This window comes from Psammomys obesus, unplaced genomic scaffold, assembly GCF_907164565.1.
Source record: "Psammomys obesus unplaced genomic scaffold, mPsaObe1.curated_primary_1811, whole genome shotgun sequence".
Taxonomy (NCBI): domain Eukaryota; kingdom Metazoa; phylum Chordata; class Mammalia; order Rodentia; family Muridae; genus Psammomys; species Psammomys obesus.
In genome coordinates, this window is record NW_026594937.1 from 1 (window position 1) to 6,054 (window position 6,054).

The window sequence follows — 6,054 nt, forward strand, 5'->3', positions numbered from 1 at the left end:
TCAAAGTGGGGACTACTACATGTCTCCTAATTGTTCTGGGAGAGAAAGGGGGAGGAATGTTGCTTCTTTCAATATCCCTATGCTCACACGGCCTGTAGCCTCTATGACATATGATATACCTATTAAAAGAGTAACAAATGAAAGGGTTTCACATTGCACTCACACAGTTTGGCTTTTTGTTCTTCACAGACACGTGGTATGGGGCTTGAGATTTCTCCACAACAACATTCTTGACTGTCATAAACTGCCCCTCTCACTAAACTTGGTAAAGTTACTACAATTCTTTTAGTAAAGCCAGCTTTACTATGGACTGTTTGCTTATCAGAAGGTTTTGGACATACACTTATCACCTAGTCAATGTGTATACCTCTGGCACTATCTAAGTGGCATAAGACTAAGTGGATTGGCAGTTCTACATCATAGCTCCAATGGGGCTATGATTCAAATGGTGATATATGTTAAGGCACTTTTGTCTTCTTTCTTAGAAGAATGCCTTGCAAACACAAATCAGATACCTGACATTTAGATACCGGGTTTTGTGAGAATTTAGTAATCATCGATACACTTAAAGCTGTGCTTTTTTACACTGTTGCTTTTCTTTAAAACTTCCAGAACACATTAAAATTTCTTCAGAGACATACTCATATCAGTTTGCAAATGAAAATTACCTTCCATGACTTCTAGAACTCTGAAAATGTTCTTCAATATTATGGTCTTCCCGATTGTAGCCTAAAATATAGTATCAGAAAATACATATAATTGGAAATTAGGCAAAATTTATGTTTCTATATTCAGTGAACTTTACAACCATGCCTGATTTATTCACCCCATTCTTCCTCATTCTCAATTAAAATTATAGAAGAGCATCAATAACAAAGAAACAGTTGTCCCCTTATTTTAAAAAGGGAAAGAATCACTGCCTTACGTATAGCAGTGAGGTTCCTGTAGGTCTCCAGCATCACATCTTTGTAGAGACTCTTCTGGGAAGGGTCCAGCAAAGCCCACTCTTCCTGAGTGAAGTTCACATGCACATCCTCATAGGTCACTGCGTCCTAAAATATCACAAACATGTACACAACAGAAAGCATGATAGAGCCAACACTGTAAAAGTATGCTTTTCCACCAGGAAGAGTGTGTATGTGAACAATGTTACCTTGGTTGTCTGTGTGTACAAATTAAATAAACACAGACTTCTCAACTCCTACAATTAAAACTCAAAGTGATCCCTAAACTGTTATATTTCTGTCCCGCCAGCTACTACTCATTTCACTTCCAAACATAGAAGCTCCATGCTCTAGACCTCTCTCTGTAAATGGAGATGAGAAAGGTGGACTTTGGCTCTGCAGGCCCTCATGCTCCCTTGTGGTTTCAGGCAAACCCAGCCCCACTGAAGCCCACACACAAAACAAGGTTGAAGAATAATTTCATGCCTGCTTCCTGACACATGAAATAGGTCATAAGAATCTGCCCAATCCACCTACCCAACACCAAACACATCTGAAAAACTTCTGCATCTCAGAACCTCCTTTTGTACCCTGGAATTGAATTTTCTTGAATCATGCCATTGTGACTAGTGGTAGTGGAAAGGTTAAAAGATTCTACTCAAATATTGCTGAAGGATGATCCCTAACACCTATCCCTTTCTACCAGCTTGTAAACTATTTATAAAATTTGTCACACAAAACTGAATGTGGAATGCAAGGTTCAGAACTTCTAGAAATCAGACCTTCAGTTTTCCAACCTGTCTTCCCACTGCACACCACCACCAATGCCTGTGTGCACACTTGACAGTGATATTATAAGTATCACAGCTCTCCACTGCCAGAGATGCACAGCCTCCCCATTCCCAAGGAATCAACATTCAAGGAGGGGCAGAGGCCAAGGGCCTCTGCCCACATAAACACATGGACCAACAGAACCACAGTCTCAGTTTCAGCAGCTCAGACTCTGATACCTCAGCAGACAACTCAGTGTGTATTCTATTACACACTGCGTGTCCAGTGCAGCCACCTCTACCTAATAGCTGGAAAGTCCTGCAGCCAAGCTTCAGTCACATTCCAACAATAACAACCATTAAAGCAAAAAGTGGCCATGAATTTGAGAGCAAAGAGCAGTTAATGGGAGGGGAATAAAAATAAATAAATAAAAAGAAAAGAACATGACTGTTCCTGGCTATGGTGGAATAGAAAGTTTACTGTAGATAAAAGAGAAATAGCCAGAGCCAAGGACATCTGGAAGAGTCCTCAGTAAACATGACCCTGAACCATATGAAGAGAGGGAGGAGGGGAGAGGCAAAAGCTAGACCAAGAGGTCAGGATAGTAAATGATAAATGAAAAAGTCCAGATAACCAAAACGGTTAGATTACATAAGGAAGGGCAGCTGGGAGAAAGACAGCTTCTCCAGCTCCTAAGCTCAAGAAGAAAACTAAACCTTTCTGGCACACCAGGCCTTGGTGTTGGCTGTACCTCGTAATGCCCCATGGAGCAGACTGTTAGAGGCCTGCTCTTTGATATGAGAACGGGCCTAGTGGCTGGCTGTAAATCAGGGTTGCCTCCTTTGTCATGGCTCTGAGCCATGTTTCTGGACAATCCAGGTGAACAAACATGTGTAACCCAGCATCCTAACCTCTAACAGGCCTGGTTAGCCTGTGGGGTGTTTTAGAGACAGTCCTCCCTCAGTTAAATTCTACTTGGTGTCCCTTAATATTACCTAAGCATTGGTAAATCCTTTACATCATCAACTCTTCTCGTCTACATCACAGTTCAATACTACCCAACAGGAGGTGCTTTTTACAACCTCCACAAAATGGATCTTACACCCGAATGTTAAACGCTAAGGGCAGAACCTGCAGAAGATACTGGAGAAACTAGGGCCCTCTGAGTTTGGAATCCTGCCAAGGATGTTTCTCCACACAAGCAGGCACGCCCCTGCTCCCAATGCTTTTGGCAGCCGCAGCTCCCATAGTGAAGTCATTCAGAGGCCACCGCAGGGTCCAGGAAGTGACTGAGACCACAGGGGACCTCACAGATGGCCGCCAACTGGCTGCTTCTTACCACCCAGCCCCGGGGACAGCCCACCGCACCAGCTCCCGCTGCTCAGCACCTCTCCTCCCCGATGTGAGCAGTGACCCTGTACTCACCATATCGACTTCCAGGCTTGCCTGAGCTCCCTTCACAGCACGCAGCAGCAGCGCTCAGAGCAGATCACACCAAACAATTCAAGCGTGCACTTCGCTACGGAGCGGAATCTGCAGCAAGAAACCCGGAAACACACTCTTCCTCCTCTGACTGGCCGGTCCCCCTGAAGGCTCCGATTGGCCAGTGAGTGGAGTGACGTGAGCACCTCCCAAAGGGTTAGAGTGTGCTGAAGGTTTCTGGCCCAGGCAACCAGTCTGGGGCCAGACTTTTTCCAGATCTGCAGAGATTTGCATGGCAGTAGCACTTGTGCCTGTTCTCCAATAGCCTGCCGGCCTGTCTTCCCACCCCGCCCCGGGGCAGACTCACCGCTCCAGCTTCCCTCTGTTCAGCTTCCTCCCTTTTGTATCTTACCAGGTCCGGACATCAGAGGTGTTTTTTGTTTTGTTTTGTTTTTGTTTTTTGTTTTGTTTTGTTTTTGTTTTTTAAATTTGTCTATCATCTATCTAATCACTTTACAGCTTGATTGCAGCCACCTCCCTCTTCTCCTCCCAGTCCCACCCTCAGGCCCCACTCCTCCCAATCCTGCTTTCCTTTTTCTTTAGAGAAGGAAACGCGCACACACACACCCTGGCACACTCCCCCCCCCCCCCCCCCACAACCCACCCCCCCCCCCCCCCCCCAAGCCACAGCAGGACCTAGTGAATCCTCTCCCACTGATGCCGGACAAGACGTCCCAGCTAGGGGAAAGGGACTCAAAGACAGGCAACAAAGTCAAAACAGCCCCCACTCCCATCGTTAGGGGACCCACATGATGACCAAGCTGCACCTCTGCTACATATGTGTAGGGGAGCCTAGGTCCAGCCCATAGATGCTCTTTGGTTGGTGGTTCAGTCTCTGTGGACCCCGTCGGTCCAGGTTAGTGTTCTTTGTAGGTCTTCTTGCGGTGTCTTTGAACCCTCTGGCTCCCTCAATTCTTCCCCCCACTCTTCCACAAGACTCCGACACTTTATTTCCCCTTCTGAGTGAGATTCCAGCCTCCCCCCTTGGCCCTCCTTGTTACGGGCCTTTGGGTCTGTGGATTACAGCCCCGCTAGCCTGGGCTTCATGGCGAATGCCCGCTGTACATACCGCGCAGGTCTTTCTGGGTCTGGGTCACCTCACTCAGAGATTCCCAGTTCTGTCCATTTGCCTGCAAATTTCGTGATGTCCCTGTTTTGAATAGCTGAGTAGTATTCCATTGTGTAAAGGCCCAAGGGATTGGTGGTGGATGGAGGGAGGGAACTGGGTAGGAGAGGGGATTTGTAGAATAGTGGTAGGAATAGGGAGAGCTGGGATAGCGTTAAAACTTAAACTTCCGATCTTTTTCTGTGCTGTGTGCCACTGAAAGAGATTCCCACTTGTGCTTGTTTTCAAAGATGACACTTATGTTGTTTATGATGGCATGAGCCAAAGCTTTAAATCATATAAAGCCTTTCATAATTAAAACATTGTTATAAGGAGGCATTTATAAAAGATTTCGTAAGTGCTGCCACTGACAGAGTGTTACAATTAATACATTGATCTTTTAACTCTTGTGTAGTTTTTCCATCAGTGTACTTCATCCTCAGTTGCTTCCAATGATGTGTGTGTGTGAAATTATTTGTCCCTTTAAGAAATAAGCTGTATTTCAATTTCTGCCCATTAAAACGTTCAGATTTAATTTTTAGGAGGATAGTTAACTTTCATCACCTGCCTTTGGGTGGATAACAGATCTCATAATGACTCAGATGTTTCTTCTGCTATGGATTCTTTATGAATCTGGAAATGTAAGGATACTATTACAGGAAGAGTTTTTCTGAAGAGTTTTAAATTTATCACATTGTACAATCTTTAGGAAATTTGCTATTGGCGTGAAATGAAGATCGTGGCCCAGTAATCAACTTGTGGCTTTACGTTCAGTTTTCTAATTTCTAAATCTAGCTCTATAAATACTTCTATAGGTTTGATTGCTTAACAATGTTTATTTACTAATGTTAGTGACAGGAAAAGCACACCTTTCAGTCAATGAATACAATGTAGTCAAAACACACTGATAGGCCTTTAAAGACCTTTATTTTTAATGGTTTTTTCATACCATTGTCATGTTTCCAAAGGTATTTCAGAACTATATTTTTAATCAGGATGTAATATTTCCCATAAACACCATATTTCCAGTCTGCCTAGAAAAGGAAGTATTTGATGTTGAAATACAGCAAATGTACCATGTCTTATGTATGTGCTTAAGTTGTAGATATGAGAAAGAATTGTAAACTAAGATAAAATACAATTAAACTGGAGCAAAGAAATTACAATACAAAATTTCTGCAATCATGGAATGAGGTAACACCTTCATCAGGCTGTCATTGCAGGAGTATGCTTTCATTTGATCAGTTTTGTTACTATATTTTCAAGTTTATTTTTCAAATGAATATTTAGGCTATAATAAGTGTTTGCATAACATAAATAAGTGTTTATGTAAGTTCTTTTTAAATAAATGGACTTTCTCAATATATTTCAAAATGCACTCAGTTTTGGTTGAGGACATTTAAATTATTTTTTATTGGAATTATATTTTGCTGAATTTAGTGAAGCTGTAGTAATTGTTTTGTTCGTTATTCCTTTTGTATCTCAATTTCATCTAATTGTAATTTTAACATTGGTCTCTCATCATTTATAGCAGTTTGTCAAAATATGTTTTCTGTTGTGTTTAAAATTTCGTGTTCTATCCATTGGAGTGGTTAAGGCCAGATCAGCAGTGTCTGTCATGTCAGGCATTTATTTTTCTAGTCCCCCTCACAGTCTCTTCTTATGTGATAGGGAACAAATGGCTCATAAAGTTTTTTGGTGGGGCCCAAGCAAAGCTCCTTTGGCCATTTCCCAATTGTAAGGAATGTCCTT

General features: G+C 42.7%; 1 pseudogene; it reads right to left on the minus strand.

Moving 5' to 3' along the window:
* Positions 1-26: 26 nt before the first annotated feature.
* On the minus strand, positions 27-3,264 carry LOC129685650 (zinc finger protein 431-like; annotated as a pseudogene).
* Between the last annotated feature and the right edge of the window lie 2,790 nt (positions 3,265-6,054).